We start from the raw sequence: 15,140 nt of genomic DNA on the forward strand, positions 1-15,140 counted from the left end.
TTGTCTGAGTCCAGCCACCCCCAACTAGCCTCCCTGCACAACCTACCAGATCTGCTGGTAGATAGATAAGGTTTGGACATAGAGACGACAACAGTAGTAGGAGGACTTAGCTGGCTGAGCAAGTCACCATGGCATCTCGTTCATTGTGCCCGACATCCGCCGACCATGAGCTGATCCTTGTTATGTTGTAAGCCAAACCACCGGTGAGCTCAAGGAGGCCACCTCACTGGTGCCAAGAAATAGGAGCATTCGGATGGAGGCCCTATTTAATTCCCACGAAAAAACTTTTTACCTTGTCTCATCGATCGTTTGAACACCTGCATGAAATATTAAATATAGGCTAAAAGAATAACTAATTACACAGATTGCGACTAATTTGCGAGACAAATCTTTTAAGCCTAATTGCTCCATGATTTGATAATATGGTGCTATAGTAAACATTTGCTAATAACGGATTAATTAGGCTTAATAAATTCGTCTCACGGTTTACTGACGAATTCTATAATTAGTTTTATTATTAGTCTACGTTTAATACTTCAAATGTGTGTCCGTATGTTGGATGTGATACGCCAAAACTTTTCACCCCTGGATCTAAACACAGCCGGGACAGTGAACTACGCTTGCGTCTTGATAATGATAGATGTACTGTGGGCCAGAGGGCTTCTGGTGCGTCCCGAATTTGATTACCATTTGAATAGAGAGTGGATAGAGCAAAAAGGAAGGAGATCCCACACATTTGAGTTATTGTTAGCGACCTATAATGGGCTGGTGCTTGCAAGGTTGTGGCGTCCAAATATGGCTGGAGATGGTGAGCAACTAGGGAGGGGACAAGAATCCACCGTTGGCAGGGGCGGATCCAGCAATTAGGATTCATTAGGCTGTAGCCTATCCTCCAAATTTTGCAAAAAAAAAGAACTATATGTGATATATGAGATGAACATGCATTCGAGAAGAGGAACGGACACCGGGAGGTCGAGCAAGATAGAAAGGAACACTTGGCATTGTTGTGATTGGGGCAGATGCTAAAGTGGTACTTCCTCCGCTTCACAATGTAAGACTTTCTAGCATCACCCACATTCATATAGATATTAATGAATCTAGATTCATATGCGTGTCTAGATTTATTAACATCTATATGAATGTGGACAATGCTATAAAGTCTTACATTGTGAAACGGAGGGAGTACATCTTAATGGCCCATTTGGCCAATACAACACTTCTTTGGCATGGTTGGACTGGAGCAAGTGTATGGGACGGGGAACAGTGGTAGGCTGCTCATGTAGGGGTGGATCTCGCAAAGCAAGGTCCAATAGGTTCAAACCTTAACATTTTAAAGTACATATGATATCTGATATGAACAAGCAATGGAGAAGAGGAACATGCATCAAGAGGTTGAGGAAGATGAGCGTGCTTGGGCTGATTCTACCTTCATGGCTGTGCGTGAGTGCTCTGCAAACTCCGGTGTCCAATCCAATCCTCTCAGGATTAGTCATTAGTTTGGTGGCTGGTGGGCCTTTTGGGCTTGGTTTAGTGGTTTAAGTTGGACTGGTTGTGGTTGTTTTTGGGCTTGCTATCCGGGTAATATCCAAATTATTTACCGGATACTCTATATCTGTCAGATATCAAGCTCCCGAACCTGATCTTGTATCCGAGAGAAAATACACGGATTGGGATCCGCTACCCTTGTAAGCATCCGCGTACCAGGATTTTTGACCCGAAATTGTCCCAAACTAATATGGTCAGGTGGGTGAGCAGGAAATACCTGCCCCGTTTTCACCCCTAAACACTCAACACAGCACACCAAATGTTAGCATGCACAAATTATTTCACATAGCAACAGGTTAATTTGGAAAACAACACATAGGCCTTGTTTGGCTAATGGGTTTGGGAAATGATTTCCCACCCATCAAAAAGCATCTTTAAATCCTAACCATTCATTCTCCCTCTTAATCTTAATCCTTCATTCATTTTTCAATTCCAATCCCACCTCTTATTTCCCATTATCCAAACATAGCCAGAAGACAAGAAACGAACATGACTAGTAGCTGATAGAAGGAACTACTGCGAACCACCAGATGCAGAACCAGGCCCGTTTTCACTAGTTAAAATATATTGCAAGTGCCCAGCTGCGTCTGTGAGGCGCGCGAACATAAAGCAGTGGCCATTGCTTGCATCACGTAGCAAGCGCGCAGCCATATACCACACTGGACTACCTGGACGGTGGCCATCATTTTCCACCATCTCCATGCAAGTCTCAGGGCCGGTAGCCTTCGCTGCAGCTAGTTCCCTTGCGCGGCTCTCCAAGGACGCCATGCGCAGGGTAGCGAGCCTATCAAGCGTCTCGCCAGTACCACTGCTGCAGGACCGCTTATTAGAACTTCCAGAGGCATCACCCTCTGATGCCTTCCTTTTTCCCTTACTACCACTGCTCTGAGCATACTGTCCTTTGATGGAGACAGCGCCGGTGGTGGAGGAGTGTACGCTGCTGTGAGCTGCTCGACATCAATGGGCTGCCACTGAACGGGTTGTTGCGGCGTGCCTTGGGCAGCCCCAGCGACGGCGGAATGGTTGCGGACAACGGTGCGCATGCTAAACACCGCATGATGAAGATCAATGTGCTTCAGGGGATCGTTTTTGAAGGCTATCACACCCTTCCTCACCTGTCACACAGTTGTACACATGGAACTTTATACAGCAAATATATGAAAAGGCACAGTACACACAAGAGGACATAAATACAGTATAGGCAGCATGACAATTATTACTGAAGTTTGCGACATGATTAACATATATCATAGCCATAGGACTCGACCACTATTTATAAACATTGAAAGGAAGAAACAAGATAAGCCTCCACTACAAGAAATCTTATGATAGATGACGCTTCATTTACGTCACAAATACATAAAATTTCGTCACGTTTCGTACTGTGATGCTCGCGTGACGAAAATTCATTCGTCACCTATCATACGTTTCTAATGGCGTTTTATGACGAAACCTTTTTTTTCTGTCATTAATCTAGTGACGATCCTTCTATCGTCATAACTTTGTGACGCTCATATTCGTCATTATCTAGCCTAAAAAATGTCATAAAGTATCTGATGGCCCATTAAAATCCATGTATTGAGCACCATGTTTATGGGCTTAGCCCAATGGCAAGCCCAACTAGATTTTAGCCTAGCCCATCATAGATGTAGCATATTTCAGCCCAATTCTATTATATCCATTTGCTTTAATAACAAATAATGAATGAATAAATGGGCCAGTCCATTGCAAAAGCCTATATAGGCCCAAATATTATACCACACCATTTTCAGCCCATTATATTATCATTTACATTAGTATCAAATAACAAGTGGGCTAAGCCCATATAGACCCAACAATCAAACACAATAACAACACATATAGCACAAAGGCTACAGCCCAATAGCATCTAACACAACCCGACAAACATCCAATACAACACAAAATTTACTACCCAGGTAACAGCCAAATCCAGCCAATTGCTCACACCTAGGCAAGCACAAATCCTTTCAAATCTCTAAACCGACTGCCATGAGAGCACCCCCAAAGTCCCTTCCATAAGCTAAACTGAAAATCTGCCAATACCAGATTAATGATGCTCAGTGCAGTTTCTAGCTAGATTGCATAAACTCAAGGATATCACATAGGTTCGACATTATTTTTGCTACTGTGGCTGTGTGGCATACCAGCATTCATCTCTGTAAGCATTGTCCATGACAGAAACATCTTGTCTGATAGCGTCACAAGCTTGTTACCCTGACATTTTGTAGTAATTGGAGTTTTCAAGAACAAAAGAAATGCAGCACGAAACTATGATAGATGCAGCTTTGACATTCTCTATAAGGAGTACATACCTCTAGATTCAATCTGAATAACTTGGAACAGCCAGCAAGTTCATCTGGCAGTACGGATATAGTGTTGTTTGATTCCTACATGTAGGGCACTACATTATGTTTAGGACAGAGGATGAACAGGGAAGCTATAGAAATGACAGCTGTATATATTTTCATCAAACAAAGAAACCTTATGGTGAAAATAAGGAATACATCGATGGTGGCTTACATTGAGTTCTGACAACTCCAGGCAACTGGCAAGACTAGCTGGGAGATCTGTAAGGCGATTATTTGAGCAGTCAACCCTAACAACAACAATGCATCAACTTACATGAATATAATCATATATAGTCTCAAACATTGCTTCTGGTATTTAGACATCATACTAATTGTCAACATCATTATATCTAAAATATGTGACAAATTTGAAATTCAAATTCAAATTATTGAAACAAAGTCATATAGCAAAACGAACAAAACAAAAGTTGTAGATCTTGATAAATTATATAACTTTGTTGTTGAGAATTTTTTCATTTAAAATTATTTACTACCTGAAAACTTATTTGAATTGAGAGAAGGGAGGCAAAATGGACTTCTCGGCGAGGGAGGAGCAAAAGGGTTGGACCGCGGCCCAAAGAGGGAGGAGGGGAAGGGAAAGCCGGCCCGAGGAGGAAGAGAGAGGCTGTGGGCTGAGGAGGGAGAAAGTAACACTTGGGCCGAAGAAGCCCAAGGGGAGAGAGAGATTTTAATTTGTTTTCCATTTATTTTAATATGTTAAATGAACTTTGTGGTATTAAAATTAGTTATTGAGCTCCGAAAATTCACGGAAAAAATCAGAGAATAATTTAGAACATATAGAATATTAAAAAAATATTTCCAGCCATGATTTTTAAAGAAAAATTTTAGTTTCCTCAGTAATTCACTTGATTAAATTGCTTCACCTTTTAATATATTTTTCTAGAAATGCATTATAAATCTGTGACGTTTGCTTTTACCGCTTATGACAAATTAATATTCGTCACAATGTCCCATTGAAATACTTTATGACGATTTCTAGTTGGTATTAACGACGAACACCTTTTTTTCGTCACTAAGCCACCCCATCTCATACTTATCGTCATAAAATGGAATGTGCTAATGACGAATAGCTCCGATGTCACGAGAAATTCGTCACAGAAGGTCATATTTCTTGTAGTCACACATCAAAGTGTTCCCCTTCTCAGTGCACTGAATTTTATTCCGACATATCTGAAAAGTTTTTTTCATTTTGGATGGTAGTTTATAAATTTGAGAATGGGCAATGAAAACTAGGGGGGCAGTGAAAGCAAATGCCATTTCATCCAAGAAACAAGAAAGTTGTAATGAAAATTGCCTTTGTGCAAACAGGGCCCATCCATGGTTGAATCTAAAGAGGCTCTGTTTGCATTCTCTTTTTTTTTGTCCCACTGGATTGTCTATACTGTGATGGCAGTAAATGAGTAACTCCAAAAACTTGATAGCAGCATGATCCTTCAGCAGCTGGATCATTTACAAATGTACTTGGCACCTACAGTTATGAAGCTAAGAAATTATGAACTATTAAAAACCAAGAAAGACCAAGTTGACAGCATCATTCTGTTCTAGCAAACAAAATTATGTACCAGGAGCTTCTAAATTACAGGAGAACACTATTTGTTATTACAAGGAGCTAGTCAGTGATACTCAACAGTCAATTCAAGCCTTCAAAATTGAGCCTAACTGCCTATGTTCATATTACACATGAAGGTAACACCATGGTAGCAAGATATTTGGTTTGCAAAATGAATTTGCGGATGAGTTACATACCCCATTTTGGCTTTCCCACCAGCTTTCGTCAGTGACAATGGCTGAAGTAAGGGGGTCCCGGCCTTGTCCGGTTGCCTGCGATTCAAGCCACACCCACAGCTGGAACCGCTTCTTTGCACTGCCCCAGATGTACTCCAATTGCCCTTTTGTCACCTTCTTCCTGCACTTGGTGAACATTTTCTTCGCCAAGTTCTCCCATGCCTTGGGTTTGGGGGAGTTCGAGGTGTTGTTGTATGCCGCCATCTCCTCCAAGCAACACTCAAGAAACACACGCAGCTCGAAATCGGTCCAGCGACCACGCGGTTCGGACATCTACTGAAATGCTAGTCAACAAAAAATGAAAGAGAGAAAAGAACTACACAAGTCAATTGAACGGCTGACGGTGGCAAGGCTCATTCGACGCACGAACTCGATAACGGCTTTGGGGGACTTGGCACACACCGTACAGAGGGCATTGGCGATGTGCACGACGTCGTCGGCTAGAGCCTTGGCGGTGCCCGTGTCCGAGGCGACCGACTCGGAGGAGCCCTCGCCGGACTCCAGAGTGGATCGGCGGATAGCGATTGGTAGAGGTGACGTGGTTGGAACAATCTCCCTTTCCAAGGCAGGGTGTGACAGCTCAACCTCTCCTTTCCGCTTCTTCCCCCTCGCCTCCATTCCCCTACTTCAATTTATTACACTCCGAGTTTATGTTGAGCCTAACAGCTCTCCACACCACCTCGTTACTATATGCACCTGGAATGCACTTCATCGGCCGGAAACGATCAAAAGAGCGACGTGACTGAGTGTGCAAAACTAAGATCAGCTCCATTCATCTGTGTAGTGCATTCCTCACCATATATGTAGTCTGCAATTTCAACATTTACATTTATTTTTAGTCGGACTGAAATTCTGCTCTAAGGAATGTTTTATATTACCAACCATTTGTTATTTGGTAAAGTGCAGGTGTTGTTAGAAATTCTAATTAATCTGTGAACCATGTACTACTAGAATTTATTTAAGAGCTAGTATATCTAAGCAAGTAAGAGTTTATTTAGCTGTGGATTGTGGTTCCATATTAACCACTGTGCAGACCACTAATGTGAGCCCTAAAACTCCCAACTCCTCTTCTCTCTCCTTATGTCTTTCTCACGCACATGCAAGCTGCTGCAGCTAGCTTAGCTCCTCTTTCTTCCTGCTGCCTGCTGCTGCTAAGGCTCTTCCTCCTTCCCAAATCACGGTCCAAACCATGGCTACCGATTTGCCGCTGCTAGGTGTGGATCAGCTCTGCTTTGACTGCGGCTGTGGCGGTGGCTGCTGCAGCTACGACTGCGGCTGTGGCTATGGTGACGGAGGCTGCTGCAGCTGCGGCTGTGCTGTGGGTGCTCTTTCTCTCCCTCTTTCCTTCCCTCTCTGGCTCTAGCATTTGTGCGCTGTGGATACAAGTGCAGAGAAAATCGATGCTCATGCCATGACTGCTCTATGTGCTAAATGAATGATGGTAAGAAATGAGGGGTTCACCTTTGTGTAGGTGACGAATTCGTTCACAGTCATGCACCCTTGTGCGTCCTCGCCGATCTGTTCACCTCCCCTCCTCCTCGGTAAATCACCTCCCTGCCTACCCGTTTTTTTTTTTTTTGAAAATGTCAACGGGGGCGAAGTGCCCACCTGAATATATTACGCCAAACAGACTTACACATGGCAAAGCAATGACGGGCAAAGCAATGACCGCGCAAGTGCAGGCGCCCTGGAGGATAACAGAGTGAATACATGGGGAAATACAAGGGAAGAGAAACACACAGGGGCAACATAACCACCCAAAACACATATTGATGTTTTCCATCAACAAGATCACACCGCCAAACACCCAAACCGGCTGTATGAGTATTTGGCCTGATTGGTAATGAAGGTTGGTTCTTGCAGTGGATGGGGCAGATTCTTGCATTTCACTGATTCGTGGATTTTGGGGCTTTGGCTATTTCTTCTCCACTCCCTGCTACTCCCTTTCTTCTCCCCAACTCTGCTCATTGCTCAATCCTGCCATGTACTACTTGGGTTTCCTATGCATATGCACCGGCTTGCATTAATTGCTATAGACATGGCCATACTTTGACCGCTTGACTGCGGTGCGCTAAGAGCGAGAACAATAGCAGGCTATAAGTCAGCTGTAAATATATATAGAGAAGAGAGAAGAGAGAGAAGGAAAAGCGGACTACAGATCCCCAAGTCCGCTATATTTGTGTAACGGATTTGCTCAAATTTCTTTTCCGAGCCGATCTAGGGTTTCCAAAACCGATTCCGTTTTGGCCGTTACCGCGCTCTCTTTTAAATAGTAACCACCGCTCTTCTCGTTTCACGGCGTCACTTCCGTTTTCACCGCTCTAACCAAAAACTTTCCCCAATCTTCCACCTCGAGTTCTCCGGCAACACCCTTCAAGCTTTCCGGCGATCCGCAGACGCTTCCGGCGACTCCAATCTCCGCCAATGACAATGTCAACCTCCGCCAGTCCACCGAGCTCGTTGGCCACCGAATACATCGAGGTAAGTATCCATCGGCTAAATCCCTTCTTTTCCTCGTAGATTTGGTTCTTCTTCCGCTCAATCCTCGATTTTCTTCCTCTGTAGCACCTCACCCACCAGGTTGCAATTCCTAGTGTAGCCGATGAATTCCAGTTTTTCCTTGGCCCAATCGGAAACTTAGACCCCACAGAGTTCATCAATGGAGAAACCAACCGAATCCCCTTCAGATTTTGCCAATCCTGACCTTAGCCCTTGGAAAGGCACCTTCAAATCCTGGCCATCAGCCGAAGTCAGCTAGCCTGCGTGGTACAAGAGGATGTTGACTAGCAAATCAGGTCACTGGAAAGAAATTGGCATAGCCCAAGCCTTAGCCCTTACTGCAGCAAATATGGCAAGGAATGAACCCATGATGGCAGCATCCACCTATTTTTGGTCCATAGCCATGAACACGTTCCTTTTCTCTCAAGGACCGATGACCCCAACACTATTAGATATCATCATGATCACTGGTCTAGATATCACTTCATCGGCTAACTTGTCCAGCCTAAACACTCAACTCACCCATGAGTTCAAAACCAGAAGCATAGGTGGTTGGTCAGGTTATGTTGCCAAGAACATGGGAACTGGGCCGGTTACCCCAAGAGAACACACAGCTTTTCTTATGATGTGGCTGGAAAAGTTCTTATTCTGTGGTCCAAGCTGTGGTCCGACCGCAAACTGGCAATGGGTTGCTGAAAATCTAGTAGAAAAGAAGCATTTTCCCCTTGGCAAGTATCTGCTAGGCTATTTGTATCAGACCCTCAATACTGCAATTGACAAAATAGCCTCTGGAAAAACAATCGGCACAGGGGGTCCATGGTGGCTACTCCAAATTTGGCTGAATCTGCATACCAGAAAAGTGGCCAATCGGCCAGCACTAGCCGATGTAGAATTCCCAAGATTCGAGCCGATCATCAGGGACGATGGAGAAACAAGCACCACATGCCGATGTATGTCCTTCGAAGAAGCAGCATCGGTTAGCGCAATGTCCAAGCTATCGGCTGAACCTTTCAGGGAATGGTTCAATAATTTCTATGATGGGTTCCCCAAGAATGATAGGATCTGGTTTGCATATGAAGGATCTGCTAGCTTTGAACTACCAGGTGACTTTTGATTTGATGAAATCAACTCTGACAAATATGATAAATCTAGAGAAGTATTCTCAACAGCTATCAGCCCCTTCATCATCCATGTCGGCATCCATCAAGGCAAGAATATCCAGATGACTTACGAATTCTATCATCCAACAAGCGCTGTAAGGCAATTCGGCATGGGACAGCTGCCAATTAGCCTATTCTTTGCTGACAAGATCCAAAGTAGAGGAGAGATTTCATCATTCCTTATGATGGATCGGCTGCTGAATCTACCAGGACCACCTCTTGGCAGTATTGACAACATCAGACTAAGGACTTTCAGGAGTGTGGCCTTTGACTGATGGTGGATATAATGGAAAAGACATTTGTTCCATCAATTGCCGTCCATATATTTGACGAACCTGTTTCCTGACGATGTCCCACAGGTAAAATTCTCACATTTTGTTAATTTTATTAACCACAAGCCGATGCGTCTTTAACTTATGCGATCCTGTTCTTTATAGACAACAGAATCTTCTCCTCCTCACCAGAGCAAAAGTGGTGTGGAAATTGAATATGCACTAGGGCTCCTACCTAATGGTGGTGGACTAACACCTCCAGTCATCGGCTATAATGCCCCCAAGACCTCCACATTGCTGCACGGCCTGTCTCGTATGCCGATTGCTCGTGCTGCTGGAAGGAAAAGAGCAAAATCAGCTGCGGCACCATCGGCTGCAAAGAAAAAGTCTAAGAAGCAAAAGACTGCTGCCGATGATCTGCCAGCCATTGATCCAGATGTAGCAGATTTCCTGGAGGATGAAGCAATGTCCGAAGAGGTGAATGAAGCGACTGAACACATCAGTGAAACACGGGAACAGACCCCCCTGCCGATCCACCTGGCCCTCAGATAACACCATCACCTCCAGTACGTCCCACTTATCAGCCCAGGGTATGCATCTCTTTCTCATTCATTGTCCTTATACTTTAGAACCGATTTCTGACTTTGTGCTTTGCAGAAAAAGAAGATAGCTTCCAAGAAACCACAAGGAGCAGCTGCACCGGTTAATTTCCCTGATCCTATCAATTCTCTTTTTCAGTTTTCAACCGATGCTAACTTGTACTCACGTTTTCAGCCCCCTCGACATTCAACTCCTGTCTTTGAATCAAGTGAAAGTACTCCATCGGTTATAGGAAGTCATCATGTAGAAGAAGAAGAAGAAGAAGTAGCACCAACTCCTGCTGTCCCTGTAAGTATAAACCTTAATTTTGAAAATCATATCGCTACCAATCTTTCTAATAATCCACAATATCAATGTTTCTCTCTTTCAGGTTCTAGCCGATATGTTCTCTTTTGACATCAGGCTATTCTTGGATGATGAAGAAGAAACAAGAAGCTAAGCTCTAGTGCCCCTAGCCGATGATATCAAGGCAACCTTATTGGATATCTCGAAACAACTTGAAGGCTCCCTGGAGACTTTGGTTACAAGCTGCGGATCCATCACGGACAGACTCAATGAAATCCATGACAAGATCCTAGATGAGCACCAGCGGCATATCTTAAGCAACATTGGCTTAAATTTGAAAAAGCCCAAAAGAGAATTGCCGATCAGCGTGAAAGGAGAGATCTTGAAGCAACCATCCAAGCCAACAGAACGTCCATCAATGAAGAAAAAGCTAAGCTGGATGAGTTGGAGGCTGGTCCAAGTGCAACTCAAACCAACATTGATCAGCTAAATAAATGGAAGATAGAACTCATAGCTGGACTAGAGCAATGCAATGCACAACTTGCTCTTGAACAGGAAAAGCTTGCCGATCTGCCAAAAGCCATCGAAGACCAAAAAATCCAAGTTGAAAGCATCTGTGAAGCATCTAACTGAGCTGACCAAGTCATTGAAGCCGATTTCCAGTACTAATGCAGCCGATGCCAAGATAATCAATGAAGTAGATCAAGTTAGGCAAAAGGCAATATCGGCTATTCAAAAATATGTATCCGGATGAGCCGAACCTTGTAATTTTCAACTTTAAACTTACAAACTTTTGGGCTGTAATGAATTCCATGTTAAACCTCTGCCTTCAAATTTTTGCTTTTGAAATCCATATTTTCTATATCTCTGCAATGTTGAAGACATTGATAAAATTATAATTTGGACTAAGGGCGACATAATAAATATCAGCCATCATATATCGGAGGAATACAAGCGATTATGATAATAAAAACAAGTAAGGGCGATACAATCCATATCAGCCATCATATATCAACAAAACATAGCTGATTATGCTAATAAAAACTGCTAAGGGCAATATAACTTATATCAGCCATCTCAAGGCGATGTCAACACATCGGCTAGCATGCATCGGCAATACTCAACTGATCATGAATTGACCCGAACACTTGGGTAATATTTCTTCAGATATTTTCCATTAAGTGCTCATCCATAAACTTCACCATCAAGTCCTTGCAACATATAAGCTCCTTTGGACACAACCTTATGTATTTGAAATGGCCCCTCCCAATTTGGAGACCACTTGCCGAATTTATTATCCCGAGTTCCTATCGGCAAGATTAACTTCCAAATTCCTGGTAAAAAAAAAAGATTAACTTCCAAACAAGCTCTCCCTCAGAAAAAGACTTAGGCACCACTTTTTTGTTATAATGCCGAGCAGCCCATTCTTTATCCTTGGTAACTTTTGCAAGAGCTCTCAGTCTGGATTGAACCAAGTCTTCTTTTTTCATCGGCAATGATATTATAATATTCATTGGCTGTCAACTCATTCTGCAAATCCATCCTTCTCGAGCCGATTCTAATCTCCCATGGTAAAACTGCCTCGTGTCCATATACAAGTTTATAAGGAGGAACTTGAATCAATCCATGGCAAGCCATCCGATAAGACCATAATGCTTCAGCCAACCTTGTGTTCCATTGCCGAGGTAAATCAAAAATCTTCCTCTTGATCAATTTAAGCAAACTCTTGTTAGATGCCTCGGCTTGCCCATTGGCTTCCGCATAATACCCATACTATCAGCAAACTGAACAAATTCATCAGATACGAAAATAGAGCCCTGATCGGTTGTGATAGTCTGAGGAATTCCAAATCAATAAATAATATGTTCCTTGACAAACTGTATTGCATCCCCAGAATCAACATTTTTCAAAGGAATTGCCTCCACCCACTTGGTAAAGTAATCGGTTGCCACCAATATAAACTTGTGTCCCTTGCTTGAAGGTGGATTAATCATACCGATCATATCAATTCCCCAACCTCTAAATGGCCATGGCTTGATGATAGGGTTCATAGCCAATGCTAATGCTCTCTGAATTGCTCCAAACTTCTGGCAATCTTGACATCCCTTGTAATATCTGAAGCAATCTTTTAACATCGTCGGCCAAAAATACCCTGCGCGCCGAAGTAACCACTTCATCTTGTGAGCGATTGGTGAGTACCACAAATACCTTCAAGTACCTCCTCCATCACAACCTTAGCTTGATCAGTACTCAAACACTTAAGCAATACCCCATCAATCGTCTGATAATAGAGCTCATCGTCTAATAATGTATACTTCAAAGCTTTGTAGCACAATTTTCGTGAAGCCGATTGAGATGGGGTCTACAAATATTGAAAAAGATCGTATCTCCAATCATCGGCTGCAATTGTGGCAACTTCTATTTCAATATCTTTCACCATCGGCTTATATCCTGATGCCCCCTGAGCCAAATCATTAGCTTCAACATTTTGCTCCCTAGAGACATGCTTCAAAGTTACCAGCCGAAAACTATTCATCAATTCCCGGCACTTTTCATTGTAGATCATCAACGTATCATTTTTGCATTCATATTCTCCTGCCAACTGACTGATTACCAACAATGAGTCCCTCATGATCTCCACATCATCGGCTTCCACTTCCTTGAGCAACTGCAACCCCTTGAGAACTGCTTCGTATTCGGCCTGATTATTAGTTGCATAAGGTTTAATAGTATAAGCAAACTCAAAACTTGCCCCCCGAGGGGAAATTATTACCAAGCCGATACCACAACCATGAGTATACACCGATCCATTGAAGAATAATGTCCAAGGTGCAATATCAACCGAGCCAATCGAATTATCTCGATGTTCCACAATGAAATCGGCTATAGCCTGCCCCTTGATGGCCTTGGGCGATTCATACCTGAGGTCAAATTCTATCAAGGCATATATCCACTTTCCAACTCTTCCTTTAAGAACCGGAGCCGATAACATATATTTGATCACATCGGCTTTGCATACTATAGTGCATTCATTGGATAACAAATAATGCCTCAACTTGGTGTAAGAGAAATATAAACACAAACATAACTTCTCCACCGGAAAATACATTGTTCCTGCGTCCAAAAGCCTGCGTCTTAAGTAGAAAATAAGTCTTTCCTTGCCTTCGAGCTCTTGGATTAAAACTGAGCCGATTGACTTCTCGCCAGCCGACAAGTATAATCTGAATGGTATTCCCTTCTGTGGAGCAATCAATACTGGAGGAGAGCTAAGATATTCCTTAATATTATTCAAAGCCTTCTGTTGAAACAAGATTTCGGCAATACGAAAAGGGGGTGGCTATCAAGCAGGAAAAGTGGATGGGTTTAGAGACAAGGAATTTTATATAGGTTCAGGCCTTCTCAATGAGAAGTAATACCCTACTCTTATCCGGGGATTGATTCACCGAGTGTATTATTGATCGTATGATCTGGGAGAAAAGTTATGCCCAAGAGGCGCCCGGACCCCTCCTTATATAGTGAGAGGAGTCCGTATTACAAGATACAGCGCATATTCCTGACGAAATAGGCAAGTAAAAATAAATACAATCGTAACCGACTAGGATCTCGGGTATTTCCTTGATACACAAGTTAAGATATAACTCGAGCCCTTTAACGATATCTTATCTATATATGGTACCCCTATACCCAGTCGGATATACATGCCGTGTGGGTATGGGGTATCCATAATCTCCACACATTCTGCTGCTCTGCCCCCCAAGTGAATTCTTGATCGGCTTTCAACCTTAGCAAGGGTGTAAAAGGTTCCAATCTCCCAGATAAGTTAGAAATAAACCTTCTATAAAATTTACCTTGCCGATCAACTTCTGCAATTACTTCTTGTCTTCTGGAGGTAGAATCTTCTTGATCGCATTGACACTCCTCTGAATTACTTTGATCCCCCTCTCATGAACAAGAAAACCCATAAACTGCCCAGCCGATACATTGAAAGCACACTTCGTGGGATTCATTTTCAAGCCATATTTCCTTGTTCTTTCAAAAACCTTTTTCAAATCGGCTCTGTGGTCTTCCACCTCTTTTGATTGAACAACCACATCATCGATGTAGACTTCAACCAACAAGCCGATCAGATCATGGAATATATAATTCAGTGCCCTCTGATATGTAGCCCCAGCGCTCTTCAAGCCAAAAGTCATCACAACCCACTCAAATAAGCTGATTGCACCAGGACACCTGAAAGCAATCTTGTGAATGTCTTCTTCTGCCATAAAAATTTGATTGTAACCTGCATTGCCATCCATAAAACTGATAATCTTGTGCCTTGAAGTAGCATCAACCAATTGATTAGCAATCGGCATTGGGTATTCGTCCTTAGGGGTAACCTTGTTTAAATTCCAAAAATCTATGCACACCCTAAGCTTGCCATTCTTCTTGATGACCGAGACAATATTTGAAACTCATTCAGCGTATCGGCATGGCCTGATAAAACCAACATCATATAAGCGAGTTACTTCAGCCTTGATAGCATCATACATATCGGCTTTGCATCTCCTTGGAGGTTGCTGGTAAGGTTTGTACCCAGGTTTGATAGGAAGTCGATGTTCAAT

The 15,140-nt window shown here is 42.9% G+C and overlaps 1 pseudogene; it reads right to left on the minus strand.

Moving 5' to 3' along the window:
• Positions 1–2,058: 2,058 nt before the first annotated feature.
• Positions 2,059–5,993, minus strand: LOC107277323 (uncharacterized; annotated as a pseudogene).
• Between the last annotated feature and the right edge of the window lie 9,147 nt (positions 5,994–15,140).

Source organism: Oryza sativa, chromosome 9 (assembly GCF_034140825.1).
Source record: "Oryza sativa Japonica Group chromosome 9, ASM3414082v1".
NCBI lineage: Eukaryota > Viridiplantae > Streptophyta > Magnoliopsida > Poales > Poaceae > Oryza > Oryza sativa.